The sequence below is a fragment of the Loxodonta africana genome, chromosome 18 (assembly GCF_030014295.1).
Source record: "Loxodonta africana isolate mLoxAfr1 chromosome 18, mLoxAfr1.hap2, whole genome shotgun sequence".
In the NCBI taxonomy this organism is placed as follows: domain Eukaryota; kingdom Metazoa; phylum Chordata; class Mammalia; order Proboscidea; family Elephantidae; genus Loxodonta; species Loxodonta africana.
Window position 1 is genome coordinate 81,342,117 of NC_087359.1, and position 23,778 is coordinate 81,365,894.

General features: G+C 41.8%; 1 protein-coding gene across 9 annotated transcripts in view; it reads left to right on the top strand.

The window, feature by feature from the left end:
- The first annotated feature begins 321 nt into the window (after positions 1–321).
- The window catches only part of ZNF624 (zinc finger protein 624), a 73,660-nt gene continuing 50,203 nt past the window's right edge, over positions 322–23,778 (top strand). For 7 of the 9 annotated variants that reach the window (XM_064271814.1, XM_064271818.1, XM_064271819.1 and 4 more), the window contains exons 1-2: positions 322–427; positions 1,763–1,939. The gene's annotated coding sequence lies outside the window, so the exon portion shown is untranslated. The remainder of the gene's footprint in view (positions 428–1,762; positions 1,940–23,778) is intronic. The other 2 variants (XM_064271816.1, XM_064271820.1) reach the window with 2 other exon arrangements.

Below are 23,778 nucleotides of genomic sequence, written 5' to 3' on the forward strand. Positions count from 1 at the left end.
GCGGATTCGAACTGCCGAACCTTCGGTTAGCAGCCATAGCACTTAACCACTATGCCACCAGGATTTCCAGGACTTCTTTAGTAACACGGAAATGTTCCAAGGCAAGTGTTCGGGCATACTTTTTCGTGGGTCTCTGGCGCTAGACTTGTGCTTGACACAAGTGGTGACCTCCAATACAGTTAGATCACTTTGAATGAAATTGTCAGGTCATGCAAGGAGCTCACACAGGCAAATTCTCTAACAACTGGAGACAAAGAGGAGGGGAAGCCCAGGCGCTGAGGACTCTGGGGGCTGTAGTTCCGTGGCCCCGGTTGCGCACGCGCATTGACCAGCTCGGCGGCCCGGCCCGACCGAGCCTGCGCCATTGTTGGAAGTGTTCCCGCCCTGCTCTGCGAGTGCCCTCAGTTGTCCTCTGTTTGGCCGCCAGGTACTGGTTGCTCCGGGCGCCAGGCTCGCGTTCCCGGCCGCCCCTCCCTCTGCACTATGCTCCGGGCGGTGTCCGGGGCGTGGCTAGGCTGCTCCAGAACCCCAGCCCCGAGCCGACACGCCCACCCCTGAGGCGAGCGGGGCTGGCCGCCGGCAGGGGCGTGTGGGCCGGATCTCCTGGCCTCCGTCTTCGGGCTGGCGGGCCGACGGGCCATGGCCCCCCGGCCCCACGCCCTGGCGGCCTCCTCGCCCGCGTCCGGTTTCAGGAACCTCCTCCCCAGAAGGCCCGGCGGGCGTCGCGGCGCTGGGGGTTGGGGAGCGCCAGCCGCGGGCCCTGGACTGGGGATCGGCGGGGGCTGGTTGTCCCCTCTGACCCGACCTTTCCCCTCTTCTCAGTCCCGCGGCTTTGGGGAGCGAAGAGGGGCAGCAGTGGGCATGGAAGGGCAGTGAGGAAAGCGGCGAGGCTGGCGGTGGGGTTGCAGGCTCCGCCCTGGCTTCTCGGGCTTCACGTCTGAGAGCCCGTGCTACCTGACGGGGGTGGAACGGATTTCACGTCTGAGAGCCCGTGCTACCTGACGGGTGGAACGGCTTTCACGTCTGAGAGCCCGTGCTACCTGACGGGGGTGGGACGGCTTTCACGTCTGAGAGCCCCTGCTACCTGACGGGGGTGGAACGGCTTTCACGTCTGAGAGCCCGTGCTACCTGACGGGGGTGGGACGGCTTTCACGTCTGAGAGCCCGTGCTACCTGACGGGGGTGGAACGGATTTCACGTCTGAGAGCCCGTGCTACCTGACGGGGGTGGGACGGCTTTCACGTCTGAGAGCCCGTGCTACCTGACGGGGGTGGAACGGATTTCACGTCTGAGAGCCCGTGCTACCTGACGGGGGTGGAACGGATTTCACGTCTGAGAGCCCGTGCTACCTGACGGGGGTGGGACGGCTTTCACGTCTGAGAGCCCGTGCTACCTGACGGGGGTGGGACGGCTTTCACGTCTGAGAGCCCGTGCTACCTGACGGGGGTGGGACGGCTTTCACGTCTGAGAGCCCGTGCTACCTGACGGGTGGGACGGCTTTCACGTCTGAGAGCCCGTGCTACCTGACGGGGGTGGGACGGTTTTCACGTCTGAGAGCCCGTGCTACCTGACGGGGGTGGGACGGCTTTCACGTCTGAGAGCCCGTGCTACCTGACGGGGGTGGGACGGCTTTCACGTCTGAGAGCCTGTGCTACCTGACAGGGGCGTGTCCTCTCTCTGGCCTCAGACGAATCGTGCAGCTTTTCTTTGCCGGCTCCTTCTACGGCATTTCAAATAATCACCTTTAAACCACTCCCCTCTAGATCTGACGTAACAGTGTTATTAGTGCATTAATTGGGAAAAGGTGGACTGGTCCATGGCGCTGAAGTTCACGGAGAGAACATGGTCCCTTCATTACTGGGAACAACTACACTCGCTTGGGAACCACAGCAAGTGAAGTTTCCGTGTAAAACCCTGATGTTTCTGCAGTTCTTGGAAAGGTATGGCTTGAGCGAAGTCAAAACATCCAGAAAAGATATCTAGGAAATTCTGGCTCTGGAGAAATATTGACCTGAATAGTTTCTGCGTAATGGCAGAGGGGAAAGAAGGAACGTATAATGTGGTTAACTGACGTTCCGTGTGTTCAGGTGACTTGCCTGTGAACACATTTATACAGTAACCAAACCAGATCGGAACCGGGGGTGCGAAGAGCCACTCTGCGATTGTATTGCTGTATCAAATTGATAGATAGACAGACTTAGGTACTTCTTACTGACAACTGGGAGCGTCTAGAAAAGTAGAAACATCACAGCCCTAGGGTCTCAGAGGTGTCAGTAGTGTTGGGATTAGTCATTTGCAGTCTTTTTTGTTTTTTAATCCTGGGCATTATATTTTTACACAATTGAGATCAAGCCAGATATGTCCAATTTTAAATAACATTGTTTATTCTGATAATAAAATTAAAAATATGTTTACTGCACATTTTGATTGTTAAGCATAGTTAATTAGCATTATTTATATGGCTTATTGCCAAGGAAGAATTTATTAATCTTTACCGTTTTAAAAAGAAATGACGACTCAGGTCATTCTCAGTGAATTTTGAAGATGCAAAAAACTATTACTCTAGTTCTTTGAAAATTACAAAATTGTAATATTGCTCTTTGTAGGTCTGCTTTTGTGTTTGGGAAAAAATAGTTTTCATTTATTATCATATTTCTTTTTCCCAAGCTTGTAAAACGGAACTTCTTTTTTATAAATTGTGATTTAGGTGAAAGTTTACAGAGCAAATTAGTTTCTCATTAAACAGTTAATACACAGATTATTTTGTGACATTGGTTGCTAACTCCGCGATGTGTCTACACTCTCTCTTTCTCCACCCCAGTTTCCCTGTTTCCATTCATCCAGTTTTCCTGTCCCTTCCTGCCTTCTCGTCTTTGCTTTTGGGTTGATGTGCCCATTAGTCTCATGTACATGATTGAACTATGAAGCATGTCCCTCCCATGTATTATTGTTGGCCCTATAACCCAAAACACCAATTCCGACCTGTCTAATCTTTGGCTGAAGGTTGAACCTCAGGGGTGTCTTCAGTACTGAGTTAAAAGGGTGTCTGGGGCCATACTCTTGGAGTTTTTCCAGTCTCTGTCAGACCAGTATGCCCAGTCTTTTTTGTGTTTGTGTCAATTTGAATTTTGTTCTACATTTTTCTCCCACTTTGTCAGGGACCCTCTATTGTGATCCCTGTCAGAGCAGTTGGTGGTGGTAACCATGCGCCATCTAGTTGTTCTAGGTTCAGTCAGGTGAAGGTTGTGGTAGTTGTGGTCCATTAGTTCTTTGGACTAATCCTTCCCTTGTGTCTTTGGTCTTCTTCATTCTCCTTTGCTCCAGCCAGGATGGGACCAGTAGATGTATCTTAGGTGGCCACTCGCAGGCTTTTGAAACCCCAGTCACTACTCACTACATTCAAATGTGGAATATTACAGACTGTGTTATGCCACTTGACCTAGATGTCTCCCAAGACCATGGTGCCAAGCCCTCAGCACAATAGCTGCATCTCTCATGGCATTTGGATGTGTCTGTGAAGCTTCTGTGACTTTGCCCTGGTCAAGTTGTGCTGACTTCCCCAGGATTGTGTACTGTCTTACCCTTCACCAAAGTTACCACTTATTTACTGTCTAGTTAGTGTTTTTCTTCCCCATTACTCCCCTCCCTCATAACTATCTGTGTGTAAACCTTTCCATGAATTTTTATAATAGTGGTATCATACAGTATTTGTCCTTTTGTGATTGACTTGTTTCACTCACTTGTTTTCATGCAGATTAATCCATGTAGTGAGATGTTTTGCAGATTCACCATTGTTCTTTATCATTGCATGGTATTGCATTGTGTATATGTACCATAGTTTGTTCATCCATTCATCTGTTCATGGGCACGTAGGTGGTCTCCTTCTTTTTGCTGTTGTAATGCTGCTGTGAACATGGGTGTGCATATGTCTATTCATGTGATGGCTCTTCTTTCTCTAGGATATAATCCTAGGAGTAGGATTGCTAGAGCATATGGTATTTCTATTTCTAGCTTTTTTTATTGTTTTCCAAAATCATTATACCATTTTGCATTCCCACCAGCAGTGCATAAGAGTTCCAGTCTCCCCACAACCTCTCCAGCATTTGTTATTTTCTGTGTTTTTTGATTCATGCCAGTAATGTTGGAGTGAGATGTTATCTCCTTGTAGTTTGATTTGCATTTCTCTAATGGCTAGTGATCACGAGCATTTCCTCATTTGTCTGGTAGCCATCTGAATGTCTTCTTTGGTGAAGTGTCTATTCATATCCTTTGCTCATTTTTTAATTGAACTATTTGTCTTTTTATTGATGAAGTATTGGATTTTCCTATAGGTATTAGAGATTAGATCTTTGTTGGCTATGTCATAGCCAAAAATTTTTTCCCAGTCTATACGTTCTCTTTTTACTCTTTTGGTGAAGTCTTTTGATGAGCATAAGTGTTTAATTTTTAGGAGAACACATTTATCTAGATATCTTCTGGTGTTTGTGTATTGTTAATTATAGTTTGTATGCTGTTTATGTTGCATATTAAGGAACCTAGTGTTGACTTTATTTTTTCTGCTATCATCTTTATAGTTTTTGATTTTATATTTAGGTCTTTGATCCATTTTGAATTAGTGTTTGTATATGGTGTGAGGTATACATCCTGTTTCATTTTTTCACAGATGGACACTCAGTTTTGCCAGCACCATTTATTAAAAAGACTGTATTTTCCTCACTTAATGGACTTCGGGCCTTTGTCAAAGATCAGGTGACCATAGATAGATTTACAGCTGCATTCTTGGTTCTGTTCCATTGGTCAAAGTTATCTGTCATTGTACCAATACCAGGCTGTTTTGACTACTATATCTGATGCCAGATAATGTGAGGCCTCCTACTTTGTTTTTCTTCTTCAGTAATGCTTTACCTATCCAGGGCCTCTTTGCTTTCCACGTAAAGTTAATGATTAGTTTTTCCATCTCCTTAAAGAATACTATTGGTTTTTGGATCCGGATTGCATTGTATTTGTAGATTGCTTTGGGTAGAATTGCTTTGGAAACCCTGGTGGCATTGTGGTTAAGAGCTATGGCTGCTAACCAAAAGGTCAGCAGTTTGAATCCACCAGGTGCTCCTTGGAAACCCTGTGGGGCAGTTCTACTCTGTCCTTTAGGGTCACTATGAGTCGGAATCAATTTCATGGCAACGGTTTGGTTTTTTTCTTGTTGTCGTTAGGGTGGGAGGGGAAGGATTGACATTTTCATAATATTGTGCCTGCTTATCCATGAGTGTCTTAGTCATCTAGTGCTGCTGTAACAGAAATGCCACAAGTGGATGGCTTTAACAAAGAGAAATTTATTTCTTTACAGTAAAGTAGGCTACAAGTCCAAATTCAGGGCATCAGCTCCAGGGGAAGGTTTTCTCTCTCTGTTGACCTCATCAATCTTCCCCTGGACTACGAGCTTCTCAATGCAGGGACCCCGGGTCTAAAGCATGCTCTCTGCACCCGTCACTGCTGTCTTCGTGGTATGAGGTCCTCCCTCTGCTTCTTTCCTTTTCCTTTTTATCTCTTGAGAAATAAAAGGTGGTGCTGGCCACACCCCAAGGAAACTCCCTTTACATTGGATCAGGAATGTGACCTGGGTAAGTGTGTTACAATCCACCCTAATCCTCTTTAACATAAACTTGCAGTCACAATATGGAGGACACCACGCAACACTGGGAATCATGGCCTAACTAAGTTGACACATATTTTAGGGGAACACAATTCAATCCATGACACTGACCATGGTGTGTTTTTCTGTATGTGGGTCTCTTTTGGTTTCTTGCCATAGTGTTTTGTAGTATTCCTTGTCTAAGTCTTTTATGTCCCTGGTTAGATCTATTCCTGAGTATTTTATCTTTTTATGGGCTATTATAAGTGGTATTGTTTTCCTGATTTCCTTTTTGAAGTTCTCTCTGTTGGTGATTCTTGTTTGTTTATCTTGTGTTGTGCTACTCTGCTGAATCTATTAGTTCCATTAGTTTTCTTGTGGTGTCGTTAGGGTTCTCTATGTGTAGTGTCATATCATGCATGAGTGAGGATAGTTTTACTTCTTCCATACTAATTTGGATGCTCTTTATTTCTTTTTTCTTGCCTTATTGTTCTAGCTAGGACTTCCAGCACAATGTTAAATAGGAGTAGCGATAAAGGACATCCTTGTTTTCAGCCTCTCTTTGTTAAGAATAATGTTGGCTGTTGGTTTTGTATAGAAGCACTTTATTACGTTGAGAAATTTCCCTTCTATTACTATCTTACTGAGAGTTTTTATCAGGAACGGGTGTTGGACTTTATCAAATGCCTTTTCTTTGCTGATTGAGATGATCATGTGATTCTTTTATTTATGTGGTGGATTATATTGATTGATTTTCTAATGTTGAACCATCCTGGCCGACCTGGTATGAATCCCACTTAGTTGTGCTGAATTATTTTTTTATATGATGCTGAATTCAATTGACTAGAATTTTGTTTAGAATTTTTGCATATATTCATGGGAGATATTGGTCTGTAGTTTGTTTTTGTTTTTGTTTTTTGTGGTGTCTCTGCCTCATTTTGGTATCAGGGTGATGCTGGCTTCATAGAAGGAATTCAGAAGTATCCTTTCCTTTTCTGTGTTCTGAAATAGTTTGAGTAGTACTGGTGCAAGCTCTGCTCTGAATGTTTGATATAATTCTCCAGTGAAGCCATGAGGGCCAAGGCTTTTTTTATTGGGAGTTTTTTTTAATTACCTTTTCAATCTCTTCTCTTGTTTTGGGTCTGTTCAGATTTTTTATTTCAGTTTGTGTTAGTATAGGTAATGTGTTTCTGGAAATTTGTCCATTTCTTCTAGGTTTTCAAATTTGTTGGAGTACAGTTTTCATAGTACTCTGTTATGATCCTTTTTATTTCAGTTGGGTTTGTTGTAATGACCCCCATTTCATTTCTTATTTGGTTATTAGCTGTTTTATCCTTTCTTTTGTCAACTTGGCCAGTGGTCTGTTGATTTTGTTGATCCTTTCAAGGAACCAATTTTGGTTTTCTTGAACATTTCTATTGTTTTTCTATTCTCTATTTCATTTCTTCTGGTGGCCATGTGCTTCTTTTGATGTTCTTTTTCTGTCTGTTCAAGTTGTAGGGCTAACGTTTTGATTTTGTCCCTTCTTTTCTGATATGCATCTATTGCTACAAATTGACCCTGAGCACTGCCTTATCTGTGTCCCATAGGTTTTGGTATGATGTGTTTTCATTCTCATTTGATTCTAGAAATTTTTTTATTCCCTTTTTGATTTCTTCTATTACCCCGTGGTTTTTAAGCAAGGTGTTATTCAGTTTCCATATATTTGATTTTTTTTCCTTGCTCTTCCTGTTATAAATTTCAGCTTTTATGGTGTTGTGGTCAGAGAAGATGCTTTGTATTATCTCAACATTTTGGATTGCGTTGAGGCTTGCTTTGTAGCCTAAGAGGTTGTCTATTTTGGAGAACATTTCATGTGCTTTGGAAAAGAATGTATACTTCACCGCTGTTGGGTGGAGTGTTCTGTATGTGTCTGTGAAGTCAAATTGGTTGATTATGGCCTTATGACCTTCTGTATCTTTGCTGATTTTCTTTCTAGATGTTCTGTCATTTACTGAGAGTGATGAGTTGAAGTCTCCTACCATTATTGTGGAACCATCAGTTTCTATTTTCAGTGCCATTAATTTGTTTTGTGTATTTTGGAGCCCTGTCGTTGGATACATAGATATTTATTACGGTTATGTCATCATGGTGGACTGTTCCTTTAATCATTATATAATGTCTTTCTTTGTCTTTTATGGTGGTTTTGCCTTAAAGCCTATTTTATCTGAGATTAGTATTGCCACTCCTGCTCTTTTTTGGTTGCTGTTTGCATGATATATTTTTCCATCCTTTAATTTTTTAATATATTTGTGTCTTTGTGTCTAAGGTGTATCCAGTATAATTGATGGGTCATGTTTCTTTATCCATTCTGTCATTCTCTGTCTCTTTACAGATGCATTATAGCCATTTACATTCAGTGTGATTATTGATAGGTGTGAGTTTATTGCTGTCATTTTGTAGTGCTTTTTTTTTTTTTTTTTGCGGTGCTGACATTTTCTTTGTTTCTCTTACTTTCCTGTGCTGAGTTCCCTTTTTTTGTGAAATTTCTTTTCTTTTTTTCATTATTGTAGATTTTGTGTGTAGTGAGATTTTGTATTTTTCTTTATTTTGATGAATAGCTTTGTTAACTTTCTTTGTGGTTACCTTGAAATTTACCCTCATCTTCCTAAGTCTGAACCAGTCTTTTATTACTTCATATAGCCTTGACCTTCTCTTCTTTTGAAAGTTCTATATCTATAACATGTATTCTGCCTTTTATTTTTCTAACATTGTCGTCATTTACAGATTGACATCTCTAGTTCCCTGTTTTGAATCTTTTAGTTTTGTTTTATCCTTGAAAGTTCATTACCTAGGTGAGTGTTTTGCTGATACTGACTTATGTCCTAGATTCAGGTTGTTTTCTGATGTTGTTGGTTCGCTAACCAAAAAAACAAAAAGGACAAAACCATTGTCATTGAGTCGATTCCAACTCATAGTGACCCTGTAGAATAGAGTAGAATTGCTCCATAGCATTTCCAAGGAATAGTTTGTGGATTTGATCTGCTGACCTTTTGCTTAGCCACCAAGCTCTTTACCATGGCGCCACCAGGGATCCCTCTAACCAAGGACCTCTTTAAAGACTCCCTTTAATAACTCTTGTAAGTATGGTTTGGTTTTTACAAATTCCCTTCATTTCTGTTTATCTGGAAATGTCCTAATTTCACCATCATACTTGAGAGTGAGTTTTACAGGTTTTATTATTCTTAGTTGGCAGTTTTTTTTTCTTTCAAGGTTTTATGTATGTCATCCCATTGCCTTCTTGCCTGCATGGTTTCTGCTGAGTAATCAGAACTTACTGCTTCCCCTTTGTATGTGACTTTTTATTTTTCTTGAGTTGCAGGGTTCTTTCTTTGTCTTTGATTTTGGCCAGTGTGATTATGATATGTCTTGGTGATTTTCTTTTGGGGTCTATCCTATATGGGGTCCATTGAGCTTCTTGGATGGTCAGCTTTTCATCTTTCATTATATTAGGGAAGTTTTCTATCAGCAAATTTTCGTTGATCCTCTGTGTTTTCCATTTTTTCCACTTGTTCTGGAACTCCAATCATGGGCAAATTTTTGCTCTTGATTGTATCCCATATAGTTCTTAGGTTTTTTTTTTTCATTCTTTTCTCTGGTTTTACCTCAAACAAAGTGGCTTCCATCGACTTTTCTTCAGTTATGCTGATTCTGTCTTCCATTGTTTCACATTTGCTCCTAAAGCCTTCTATTGTGTTGTCCACTTCTGTAATTTTGTTGTTTATCTTTTGGATTTCTAATTGCTGCTTTGTGTGATTTCTAATTTTTTTTTTCACATTTTGTTCTTGTATTATTTTTCTGAATTCTTTTATTGCTTTGTCTGTGTTTTCCTCATTTTGGCTATGTTGTGGTTAGTTTTGTCTGTGCTTTCCATGATTTTGTCTGTATTTCAATTGATCTCTTTCCTAATTTCTTGGAAATCCCTGACTTTTGAATTCCCTACCAGATAGTTCCAGTGCCTTTTCTTTTGCTGGAAGGTCAACTGCTGCTTACTGGAGCCATCTTGTCCCATTTTTTTGTTGTTGTTTTTACCTGTTTTTATATTAGCTCCTGTCTCCGAAACATTCAGGTGTTATTTTCTTTATTTATTGATTGCAAGTTTGTTTGTTTCATCCTGCTTTTTTGTTTTGTTTAGTTAATGTGGGTGGGTGGGCTGGGTGTACATTGTTGTTTGCTCATCTGTGGGTACGATATTTCTCACCACCTTGTCTTGGTGTGCACGGCCTGTTGCTCAGCTCTCGTGCAGCAAGGCAGATCCAGCAGGAAGGGAAGGGGAGGAGATGGGTCATTTGTTTGCTGGGGGCTGGAGCAGGGCCACTGTGGTCTTCGAGAGGAGTCCCAAGTCAGCAGGGGAGGGTCTGGGGTCTGGTCCAGGTCCCTTTGGGGGTACAGTGGGTGGCGGGAAGGGTCCAGAGCCAGCGGGAAGGGGTCTGGGGTCTGGGGTCTGGGCCAGGTACCTTCAAGGCTGCAGTAGGAAGGGTTCAGAGTCAGCAGCAGAAAGGCATCTGGGGTCAGGGCCAGATACCGCCGGGGCAGTGGCTAATAGCGGTAGGGGTTCAGAGCCAGTGTGAAGGGTCCTGGGGTCCAGGCCAGGTGCCCTTGGGATGGCAGCAGGCAGCAGGATGGACCAGAGCTGGCAGGAAGGGGCCTGGGATCCAGGCCCAATCCGTTCAGGGCTGTGAGTAGTGGGACGGAGGAGAGAGGTGGGGGAGCGGAGGCAGGGGCAGAGGGAGCTAGATGGAAGAAGGCAATAGGGTGAGTTGGTACTCTGGCTCCTGGTAGTGGGGGTTGTGACAGCAGGGCAGTTATAGCTGCTGTTCACCAGAAGGGTACGGGTTGTAGGAGCATGCTCCTGTAATTACCAGGTGAGAGAGTCTGGGCTTCTCCTTGAGCTGCAGCCAGGAAACATGGTCTTACTTAGTCCTGGGTGTGTCCATGCCATACCTCCATCTCCTGTTGGGAATTCCGTGGAGGTGCCTTACTGTGTGCAGGGTTGTTTGCTTTATTTCAGAATGGCAATGCCGAATCATGCCATTTGGTCAGGAACCTCCACTCTGTATCTCTAGTCCTTCCTCTTTTTCTATCAGTTTATTCCTCTCTTCAGTGACTACCAATCTAATATTTTATCCCTTTGTTTAAGGTTCAGGGTTCTAGGATTGACATCTGTATCTATTTTACTTGGTTTCTTGGGTCTTTGTTGCAGCAGGAGGGCTTAGTGCGTCTGAATTCTGCCATCTTGGCTCCACCTCCGTAAAACTGGACCTCTTAACTTGGCAATCAGTGTATGGGTTTGTGAGGGTCAGTCTTCAAACTCCCTGAAATAATATGCAACATTTTACACGTATGTACATTATCCTGTGGACAGGAAGGCCACAGCTATTATCAGACTCTTAAATGAGTCTGTAAGCCCCAAAAAGTTAAGGTCTACTGCTGTTGATATTTAGTCATTGTTAATATTTGTTAGAACAGCCTCAATTATTATTTTAAATTGTATCCAAACTTAGCAAAACTGTTGCTTCTGAACTGTGAAATGAAGAGTGGTTCAAGAAACACTATCAGGCTCAAAGCAGAAACTCAGCTGAGGGAACTAATGCAGGGCCACTGCTTTGCCTGGCCTCTAGTATTGTCTTGATAAAATGTAGTTCAATTGGATTTTCAAGTATGTAAAGAAAAAGTTTTTAATCTGGGGTTCAGAGATTGGCTTTAGGACAATATTTCTCCAGGTAAGAACCTGAGGTACTTTTTGAAAATGTAGATTTTGGTGCCTCACACGTACAGTAGAGATCCTGATTTAGAAGATCAGGATGTAGCCAGAGAATTTCTTTTTTAATAAGCATGCCTAATGACTTATATACATCCTCAAATTTGAGATCCCTTTAATTCCATCTAGGGGTCTTTTGGGGGAGGATTCATAATTTTCATTAGATTTGCAAAGGGATCCATGACCTAAATAAATATACAGAAACACTTATATAAGGAAAAATCCCTTTCATAGGTAACCTTGAGTCTGCAGTATAGAAATCCCTCAGATTATTATTTCTTAATCAAAATCTTATCTCCACATTGCACTGTTTTTCTTCCCGCAACTTCTTAATTATTTCTCTTCCACCAAAATCTTTCATTGCACCAGTGAAATCCCAGTGTCATGGAAGACAGACTACATTTTAAGACAGCTACAGATTTTCTTGAATTAATTAAAAGCTGCTCTTCCCTACTCCCTAAAAATGCAAACCAAACCCAGTGCCATCGAGTCGATTCCGACTCATAGCGACCCTATAGGACAGAGTAGAACTGCCCCATAGAGTTTCCAAGGAGTGCCTGGCAGACTCAAACTGCCAACCTTTTGGTTAGCAGCCATAGCACTTAACCACTATGCCGCCAGGGTTTCCTCCCTACTTCCTGGAAAACTTTAAATTTTTTTTCCTCATCACTTACTCTATTAGTTAGGAAATTAGCTTGGCAGCTTTAACAGAGACCAAATTACAGTGGTTTAAGCAAGAAAATCAGTTTATTCTTTCTCACATAAAAATCTCAGTTAGTAGGTGGATAACAGTGATAGGGTTGGTACAGGTAGACAACTCTGGTCCCTTAGGTCATCCAGAAACCCAGTGTATTCCATCTTGTTGCTCCACCATGTCATAGGGGACAATGTCCTCCCTATGCTATCATTATAGCTGGCTCACTATCACAGTGTCTGCATTCCAGCCCATCGGAAGGGAAAAGGAAGAAGTGGAAGGCAAGCAGCTCCTTTAAAGATATGACCTGGAAGTTGCATACATCTCTTTTGCTCAGATACCATTTGGTATAATTTAGTGACATGACCACACCTGACTGCAAGGGTAACTGGGAAGGGTCTCTAGCTAGGTAACCATGTGGCCAGCTAATATTTCAAGGCTGTCAAAACGAAGAAAGGGAAACTGGATGGGGAGGGCAGTTCACAATCTTTGCTGTGTTGGCCTATTTAAGTTTTCTGCTCTTTGAGTAAAAGACAGGAAAGAGAGAAAAGACCAAGATGGATATCAGAGGAGACCCTAAAACTTGCTCTCGAATGTCAAGCAGCTAAAGCAAAAGGAAGAAATGATGAAGTAAAAGAACTGAACAGAAGATTTCAAAGGGCAGCTGGAGAAGACAAAGCAAAGTATTATAATGACATGTGGAAAGAGCTGGAGATAGAAAACCAAAAGGGAGGAACATGCTTGGTGTTTCTCAAGCTGAAAGAACTGAGGAAATAATTCAAGCCTCGAGTTGCAATAGTGAAGGATTCTATGGGGAAAATATTAAACAACACAGGAAGCATCAAAAGAAGATGGGAGGAATACACAGAGTCACACCAAAAATAATTAGTCAACATTCAAGCATTTCAAGAGGTAGCATATGATTAGGAACCAATGGTACTGAAGGAAGAAGTCCAAGCTGCACTGAAGGCATTGGCGAAAAACAAGGCTCCAGGAATTGATGGAATATCAATTGAAATGTTTCAACAAACAGATTCAGTGCTGGAAGTGCTCACTCGTCTATGCCGAGAAATACAGAAGACAGCTTCCTGGCCAACTGACTGGAAGAGATCCATATTTATGCCTATTCCCAAGAAAGGTGATCCAACCAAATGTGGAAATTATAGAACAATATAATTAATATCACATGCAAGCAAAATTTTGCTGAAGATCATTCAAAAGCAGCTGCAGCAGTATATTGACAGGGAAATGCCAGAAATTCAGGCCAGATTCAGAAGAGGACATGGAACCAGGGATATCATTGCTGATGTCAGATGGATGCTGGCTGAAAGCAGAGAATACCAGAAAGATGTTTACTTGTGTTTTATTGACTATGCAAAGGCATTCAACCATGTGGATCATAACAAATTATGGATGACATTGCAAAGAATGGGGAATTCCAGAACACTTAATTGTGCTTATGAGGAACCTGTAAATAGATCAGGAGGCAGTTGTTCTGACAGAATAAGGGGATACTGAGTGGTTTAAGGTCAGGAAAGGTGTGCGTCAGGGTTGTATCCTTTCGCCATACCTATTCAATCTGTATGCTGAGCAAATAATTCTAGAAGTTGGATTATATGAAGAACAGGGCATCAGAATTGGAGGAAGACTCATTGACAACCTGCATTAAACAGATGACACAACCTTGCATGCTGAAAGTGAAGAGGTCTTGAAACACTTACTAATTAATGAAGATCAAAGACCACAGCCTTCAGTATGGATTGCACCTCAACATAAAGAAAACCGAAATTCTCACAAGTGGACCAATAAGCAACATCATGATAAACGGAGAAAATATTGAAGTTGTCAAGGATTTCATTTCACTTGGATCCACAATCAACACCCATGGACGCAGCAATCAAGAAATCAAAAGACACATTGTATTGGGCGAATCTTCTGCAAAGGACCTCTTTAAAGCATTGAAAACCAAAGATGTCACCTTGAGGACTAAGGTGTGCCTGACCCAAGCCATAGTATTTTCAATCGCATCATATGCATGTGAAAGCTGGACAATGAATAAGGAAGACCGAAGAAGAATTGATGCCTTTGAATTGTGGTGTTGGCAAAGAATATTGAATATACCACAGACTGCCAAAAGAACAAACAAATCTGTCTTGGAAAAAGCACAACCAAAATGCTCCTTGGAAGCAAGGATGACGAGACTGCGTCTTACATACCTTGGACATGTTGTCAGGAGGGATCAGTCCCTGGGGAAGGACATCATGCTAGGTAAAGTATAGGGTCAGCGGAAAAGAGGAAGACCCTCAGTGAGGTAGATCGACACAGTGGCTGCAAAAATGGGCTCAAGCATAACAACAATTTTAAGGATGGTGCAGGACCGGGCAGTGTTTCATTCTCTTGTGCGTAGGGTCGCTATGAGTTGGAACTGACTCAACAGCACCCAACAACAACAGCTCTTTGAGTCAGCTTTAGAAAATGTTTAAACAAAAATTATTTTGTAGGAAATTTTATTTTTACTGACATACAGTTTTAGAAATTTCATTGTGGAGATATGAAAACCAGGTGAAATTGTACACTACGAATTAGTACCTAAGCACAGTTAAGCCCATGCGTACCTTTCTTACTGTAAGCTGGTGCATGCCATGCTTCCTAGTTAATCTGCTCCTGTTTGTAGTGCAGGTTTGGGGTAACAACTCCGTCAACTTTTATTTATCTGAGAATGTCTTAATTTTTCCTTCACTTTCGAAGGACAGTTTTGCTGGATACCGAATTCTTGGTTGACAGTTTTTTGTTTGTGTTTTTTTAGTACTTTATGTCACCACACTGTCTCCTGGCCTCCATGGTTTCTGAGAACAAATTAACACTTAATCTTACTGAGTATTCCTTTTAGGTGATGAATTGCTTCTCTCCTGCTCTTTTCAAGATTCTTTGTCTTTGGTTTTCGACAGTTTGATTATGTCTTAGTCACCTAGTGCTGCTATAAGAGAAATACCACAAGTGGATGGCTTTAACATAGACAAGTTTATTCTCTCACAGTCTGGTAGGCTAGAAGTCCGAATTCAGGGTGCCAGCTCCAGGGGAAGGCTTTCTCTCTGTTGGTGCTAGAGGAAGGTCCTTGTGATGCATCAGTCTTCCATTGGTCTGGGAGCATCACAGCACAGGAACCTCAGGTCCAAAGGTGCGCTCTGCTCCCACACTGCTTTCTTGGTGGTATGAGGTTCCCCCTGTCTCTCTGCTCGCTTCTCTCTTTTATATCTCAAAGAGATTGGCTTAAGACACTATCTAATCTTACAGGTCTCATCAATATAACTGCCGCTAATCCATCTCATTTCATCATAGTGATAGGATTTACAACACATAAGAGAAATCACAGAAAATGGTGGACAATCACACAATACTGGGACTCATGGCCCAGCTAAGTTGACAGATATTTTGGGGGGACACAATTCAATCCATGACATCCCACCCTTTGGCCCACAAAAATTCATGTCCTCACCACCCGTAAAACATATTCACCACATTATATAGCAAAAGTCTTAAATCAACTCCAAGTCCAAAATACAAAAATTCCTCTTCATCTGTAAAATCTAGATCTGCTTCCAAAGGTACAATGGCAGAACAGGTAGGCACAAGCTAGACATTTCCATTACAAATGGGAGAAATTGGAAAGAAGGCATAACAGGCACCAAGCAAATCAGCAGAACACTTTACATTAGCCCTCAAAAAAACCAAACCAAATCCAATGCTGTCGAGTCGATTCCAACTCATAGCGACCCTATAGGACAGTAGAACTGCCCCATAGAGTTTCCAAGGAGCGCCTGGCATATTTGAACTGCTGACCTCTTGGTTGGCAGCCGTAGCATTTAACCACTACGCCACCAGGGTTTCCGCATTAGCCCTCAGGGCTTTGAAAATAATCGCCTGTTTTCTGAGACAATTTACACAATCGCCTTGCCCTTTAGACTCTAGGTATTAGCCGCACTCTCCAGATTCTGAGTGGAGGCCCCTCTGCCCTGGGCTTCCGCCCTGCCTTCTGGGCTCACTGGGACAGCAACTCTGCTCCCTCAGCTTTAGGCGCACAATTCTCCTGGTCCATCTGGGTGGCATCTCCACCCTTAGAAACACCAGAGGCCATTGCTCCACTCTTCGAAACCCCAGAGGTCCTGCCCATACCTTTTGAGACTGAGGCAGCTTGGCTTCTTGTGTTCCTTGTCTCTTCAGCTTCTGCTTCCTGGTTTCTTGGCCTCTCCGCTCCTCGGGCCTCACGCCTGCATCTGCCCTGCTGGGGCAAGTGTTCTAAAGCTCAGTAGCTCCACTGATAAGTGCCTGGAGGCACCCCCTTCCACCAGGAAGCCTCCTGCGCACAGGTACTCAGCTCTCTCGCTCCTTGGGTAGGCTCCAGTACTGTCTGGTGCTGATCTGGTTCTGCTGCTGCTGCCAGTCCTCTGATGCTGCCACCAGTCCTCTGCTGCTGTTTCTCATCATCTGCACCTTCTCCAGTGTTAACAGTTCTCCTTGCTTCCTTCTGAGTCTTGTATCCATTCACAGTCTCAAAGCTGCTCCCACATTTTAGGTCTCTGTTAGAGGAGCACCCTGCTCTCTCGGTACCAAATTCTGTCTTAGTCATCTAGTGCTGCTATACCAGAAATACCACAAGTGGATGGCTTTAACAAAGAGAAGTTTGTTCTCACAATCCAATAGGCTAGAAGTCCGAATTCAGGGTGCCAGCTCCAGGGGAAGGCTTTCTCTCTCTGTCGGTGCTAGAAGAAGGTCCTTGTGATGCATCAGTCTTCCCTTGGTCTGGGAGCATGTCAGCACAGGAACTCAGGTCCAAAGGCATGCTCTGCTGCCACACTGCCTTCTTGGTGGTATGAGGTCCCCCTGTCTCTTTGCTCACTTCTATTTTTTTATCTCAAAGAGATTGGCTTAAGACACTATCTAATCTTATAGATCTCATCAATATAACTGCCACTAATCCATCTTATTACATCATAGTGATAGGATTTACAACACAGAGAAATCACAGAAAATGGTGGACAATCACACAATACTGGGACTCGTGTCAGCTAAGTTGACAGATATTTTGAGGGGACACCATTCAGTCCGTGACAGAATATAATGTGTCTCAGCACAGATCTTTTTAGTTTTATGCTACTTGAGTTCATTGAGCTTCTTTGATGTATAGATTCATGTCTTTTGTCAAATTTAGGAAGTTTTCAACCATTATTTCTTCAAATATTCTTTCTGCCTCTTGTCCTTCTGGGCCCACATAATGTGTATGTTGGCCCATTTGATGGTGTCCCACAGTCTCCTTAGGCTCTGTTCATTTTTCTTTATTTCTTTTTTATTCCTGTTCCTCAGGCTGTCTCATTCCAATTGTCCTATCTTCAGGTTTGCTGATTCATTCTTCTGCCAGTTCGAATCTGCTGTTGAGCCTCTTTAGTGAATTTCTCATTTCAGTTATTGTACTTTTTAGCACCAGAAGTTCTGGTTTGTTCTTTATAATTTCTGTCTCTTTATTGGTATTCTCATTTTGTTCATAAATTATTTCCCTGCTTTTCTTTAGTTCTTGTGTTTTCTTTTAGCTCTTTAGCTATTGTCAAGTCTTTATCTAATAAGTCCAATATCTTGGAGATTTCTCAGGAGTGGTATCTTTCACTTCATTTTATGGCTTTGAATGAGCTATCCTTCCCTGTTTTTCTCTATGCTTTGTGATTTTTGTTGTTGAAAATGAAACATTTGAGTAATATAATGAATATAATGTGGTAGTTCTAGAACGCAGGGGAGGGGACTGCCCAGCAACAGAAGTCACAAAAGTTTTCCTACTGCTTTCTTGAGTTACCTTTTTCCTGTTCTGCATGTTCTTGATTGCTAGTGGGCTCTGACAGTTTCTGTTTCTTTGATGTTTGTTTGGGGTTAGGCACGTGGTGCTTCTTACTCTTGCTATCTTAGTCGTGTCACTCCCTCAGTATATAGTTTTAACATATTTTATCTTATATAGCCTCTTTCTCATGTCTTCTTTTTTTTTTTTTAATTGCCTCAGTGGCTTGAGTGTTTCATTTTTTGAGAATCAGCTCTTGGCTTTGTCAACTGTTTTTGTTTGTTTTATAACTCAGTTTCTGATTTTACTTTTAGTATTTCTTCCTCTTTCTTTCCTTATGGTTTGCTTTCAGTTATTTTTCTTTCTTCTTCAATTGAATATTTAATTAATATTTTTATTCTCTTAAAGAATTTTACTTGGAAGTGTTTACGGATATAAATTTAACCTACTTAAAGCTTTGGCAGCAATCCATACCTTTTAATCTTATTTTCTAACTCATTGGCAATTATATTTTATAGTTTTCTTTTTGTCTCAGTAGCTACTAAGGAAGGTCTGTTTTAATTCCCAAGCAAAAGTTTTTTTTTCCGATCCCTTCGGGGTTCATTAACATTTTAATTCTGTTGCATCATGTAGAGTAGTATATTCAGTTTCTTCCTTTTGATTGAGATTTTCTTTGTGGCCAGTGATCTTTTTGGTATATGATTAATTTTAGCAAATGTTCCATAAATGCTTGAAAATAACATTTGAGTATAAATGTCAGTATACTCAGATCTACTTAATTTCTATTCTTGAATATTCTTGCATTTATAACAGTCATTTTTCAGCAAATCATAGTTAATTACTGTAAGTATCATTTCAGATGAGCTTCTGATTGTCACAAACTATAAGGTTAGATTAAGTTCTGCTGTTTATTAAGCAAAATATACTGAATCTTATAAGAATAACATTGCCTATTCAGGACAATAACAGGTGCTTAAGCATAGCAGAGTCCCTAACTGAAGGGCCTTGGCAACTTCCTGTAGCATTTTTTGCATAACGGAAGGTTTTGTTGAAAACTCAATACTTGCTAATTCCTTGTCTTTTTATACCTGAGGATAATATTACCATTCTGAACGAATTTACATTAACAATTTATAAGATTTGGCATAAGGAAATACCATATATTAGGCACCTCTGGTTCTTGAACCAAACTCAGAATTACCAAGGCCACATCTTCATTTAAGAAGAGCACTGGGGGAGGGGAAATGGTGTCCCTGATGGACGGTCTTATACTAACTATTGTGGGTGATATACTTGTATTTTTTTGGTTAGCTACCAATCATTTAACTCATATTTATAGATAAATTTTTTTTCTTATTTTTTATATCTTTTCAATCTCATCACAAACTTCTAGTCTTTCTCTGTTAACCGTATTCATTGTTTTTGTTTGTTTCTTTTTATTGTACTCTAATGTGAATGTTTATATCTTCTTTCCACCAACTTTGATGGATCCTACTGTACATTGTTATACCAGACTATGTGTTTAAATTATGGTCTTGCTCCCAAATTTAGGAATCTGTATTTTTTCTTTATCATTTTGAACCTTGATTCAAATATCCTGGAACGTATTCTGGAATGATGATCTATTCTAGGTCACTGTGTCTCAGACTTTAATGTGTGCATATCAGTCACCTAGGAACCTTGTTAAAAGGCGGATTCTGATTCCGTAAGTCTGGAAGGGGCCTGAGATTTTACATTTTTCGTGAACTCTATAGTGATGATGCTTCTGGTTTTCAGACCACACTTTTGAATAGCAAAGCTCCTGAACCCCTTCAGTGTCTTACCCAGGTACTCACTTGCTGTAAAGAAAAAGAATCTCCAGTTTCCCTCCAAGGAAGCACAAAAAAAATACATACATTTATTGAGGACTTAGGAGCTCAGGTTAAATCCCATATAAGCTTTTGAGATTTTGCCTAAAATTCTCCTTTACCACTTTGTTTTCATGGACCCTAGTGTTGCTTTTTTTTTTTTTTTTAGTTTTTATTATCCTTTAAGTGAAAGTTTACAAACCACATCTGTCTCCCATACAAAAACTTACATACACCTTGCTATATACACTGACCCCTTCTGCCCTCATCTCTTCTCCAGACAGGAGCTATTATTATCTTTGCTCCCAGACAATGTTGAGCTCAAATTCTAGTTTATTAAAGTTCTTCAGATTAACACAGATAGGTATTGTTAAGGATTGAATTGTGTCCTCCAAAAATATATGTTGTAAATCCTAACCTCTATGTCTGTGGTTATAAAATGTGTGGTGTTTGGTATGTTAATGAGACAGGATTAGTGTAGGGTGTATCTTAAATCAAACTCTTTTGAGATATAGAAGAGATTAAACAAGCAAGTGAAAGAAGTAGAGATAGGGGATGAGAGATGCCAAATGTCTAGTTACCTAGTGCTGCTATAACAGAAATATCAGAAGTGGATGGCTTTGGCAAACAGGAATTTATTCTCTCACAGCTTAGAAGGCTAGAAGTCCGAATTCAGGGCACCAGCTCCAGAGGGAGGCTTTTTTCCCTTTGTTGGCTGTGGGGGAAGGTCATTGTCATCAATCTTCCCATGGTCTAGGAACTTCTCAGCACAGGGACTCCAGGTCCAAAGGACATGCTCTGCTCCTGGTGCTTCTTTCTTGGTGGTACGAGATCCTCTTTCCTCTGTTCATTTCTCTCTCCTTTTATCTCTTGTAAGATAAAAGGTGATGCAGGCCACACCCCAGAGGAACACCCCCTTACATTGGAACAAGGCTGTGATCTGAGTAAGGGTATTGCATCCCACCCTAATCCTCTTTAACATAACCTGATCTTGCCTCATTTACCACAGACAGAGATTAGGATTTACAACACATAAGAAAATTACATCAAATCACAAAACGGAGGACAGCCACACAATACTGAGAATCATGGCCTAGCAAAGTTGACACACATTTTGGGGGGACACAATTCAATCCATAACACCAAGCCACATGAAGATCGTCCAGGAGCAGAAGCTTAAAAAGACAAGGACTTTCCTCCAGATCCGACAGAGAGAGAAAGCCTTTCCCTCGAGCCAGCACCCTGAATTTCGACTTCTAGCCTCCTGAACTGTGAGAAAATAAATACCTGTTTGTTAAAGCCTCTGGTTTGTGGCATTTCTGTTATGGCAGCACTAGATAACTAAGACAGGTATTAATCTCTAGATTGTACCAACCTAACTTTTTCTAAAACCAATTAAGGATGCTAAAAACTATAATCACATTAAAATAATTACCAGAAATTTAAGCATTCAGAAATAAAGTGCAAGTGAAGTAATTTCTGTAGACTTATATAATTTTACCAATATTTATGGGTTGCACAAAAACAAACTCTTCAAAAAACAACTGCCGTGTTTTTAGATTTCACTTGCAGTTTTAGGTTCACATTACATTTGTGCTCTACTCACCTCAACCCCATGTAAGATTTTTTTGGCAGGAGGCGTTTTGTTTTTCTAATGAAATTATACCCGAAGAGGAGGAGCATATCACTATGCTGGATGTGCCACCTTTCACAGATGCCAAAAGAGTTAGCAGCCACATGAAGGTGGACACCTCCTACCTAGGTTAACTTATCTGCTTACTCTGAGCTTGGGGCTAGTTGCCTGGGCCCTGTATCTTCAGATGCCTGTCATTTCAGCCTGCTAATGAAAATGAAGCAGAGCAAGCTTCCCAGACATCCCAGCCAGAGGGGGTTGTCTAATCTCCACAGCAGCCTGTATTGTAGGACTGATTTTTATCAGCTCTGATAAGTCAACACTTCCACGAATGAGGACAAACAGGAATTGGAAAAAACTGTATTATACTCACAGGTCCTGGAGGAGCACAGCATGCCCAAGGGCCACACTGGGGAGTGTGAGTAAGGAGAGAATGGTGGTGGACTGGGGGCACAGCCTTTATTAGGATCCAAGGGTGGAGTACACACAGTTTTCACAGACTAAATTCTTACGGGTCATTTAAAGGAGGCAAGCAGGAATAGTCAAAGGCAGGTGGGCGTGGGTCGTCTGTGTAGGGGTCTGATCAGCATAGTGTACTTGGGATTTTAGGTACAGCAATGTGAGGACCTAGCCCATGGCTTGGCCACCCACAGGTGGTAACCATTAACATTGAGTCAGGAAGCATTGGAGGTACCTAGTAGGAAACACCCAGATGCTGTTCGTGCAGACCTCTAAATTAACCAAACTAAAATGGATGCCAAGGCAATCAATAAAATGGAATCTGACCAAACTTAATGACACCCCAGCATACATACCAAAATCTCTTCTGTACCAATCATGGTAATGGTATCTTAAGATTTTTTTTACAAAAGCTGTGAAAAATCTAAAATTCCAAACCCTTAAATGGACTGAAATCCAAGTTTTGAATCCTGTGACTGAAAAAAAATTTTTTGTCCTGACATATGGATAAAGCACGTGCACACACACACAGAGACACATAAAATCCCAAGTGTGAGACAGTTTAACCCACATGCCAGCAAGCAGACCAGGTGCTGGGCTTCCTGCTTGAGTGGGGCTCAGCTGATAATTTATTCTTAGCCACTTCTGGGTGGTACCCCACTTCTTCCCCCAACTCCATCTCTAGGAATTCACCTACTTAAGATTAACTAAGTGATCTTCCAACTCCAGGTTATTCTGCTCTCCCTTGCAAGGAAGGTGCCTCTGGCTTCTTGTAGGAGTGTGGGAGCGGGTCTTCTGAGCATTTTCTTGTTTACAACTGCGTTCTCCTTCCCACTTTTTGGCTCTACTCTTCATCCAGGATAATACAAGTTTTTTGTCAGGTCTCATCTGACTTCTTCTCATTTCTCTGATAGCATCTTTTTCTAGGCTTCCTTTTACTTTTCTAACCAATTCTACTATCTTTCTCTTCTGATACCATAAATGTGTCCTTTGTTGAATATTGTCTGTTTAATAGTCCTCTGCTCTATATGATCCATTTCACAGCTTCCAACCTCCTCCAGTATTCCTTCATCTGCTGCAGCATCCCTACATTTTTTACCTTCATCTGTCTTAGCGTGGGTTCCCTAGAGAAGCAAAACCAGTAAAGCGTATAAGTATATACAGAGAGATGTATCAAGGAAACAGCTCACGCAATTGTAGAGGCTGGAGCATCCCAAGTTTGTGGATCAGGATAGAGGCCTCTCCCAATTCATGAAGCCTCAGAAGCTAGTGAACCCAAGATCAGCAAGTCAGAGAGCAGGGCTCTTGCTCACAGGCTGTGAAGATCTACAAATCTCAAGAACAACAGGCAAGCTGCTAACTCAAGTCTCAAGAACCGGAGGTCAGACAACAAGAGGCAGCTGCTGGATCCAGAACAAGCCAAAAGCTTTGGCAAGGTGAGCAAGAAGGAAGCAGCAGCGGAGGGGGGAGAGATAAAGGCTGAGCGGGTGGTGAGCTGCCACAGGCCCTGCACCCAACAGTACCACTCAGCAGATTCCATCATAGGGGTGATCATATATCAGAGTTCAACAGGGAAGTGATGACAACATTATACAACTTCCAAAACACTGAGGATCATGGCCCAGCCAAGTTGACACACAATCTTAACCATCACAGCATCCTTTTGTAATTTTTCTCTCTACATGTAGACAGAAGCCCATCCACATTTTTATAATCTGGTAGTTGGCCAAACCTCTAGCATAGGACTAATATAATTTGGATTAATCAAAATACAGCATATCTGGTAGACAGCGTTGGAAGCTCCTGTGATCTCAATCATTTTTTAATTTAAAAAAAGGAAAAGAAAATGGGGAAAAGGGAGCACCCATTAACCTGAATGAAGACACTTGTACCTCA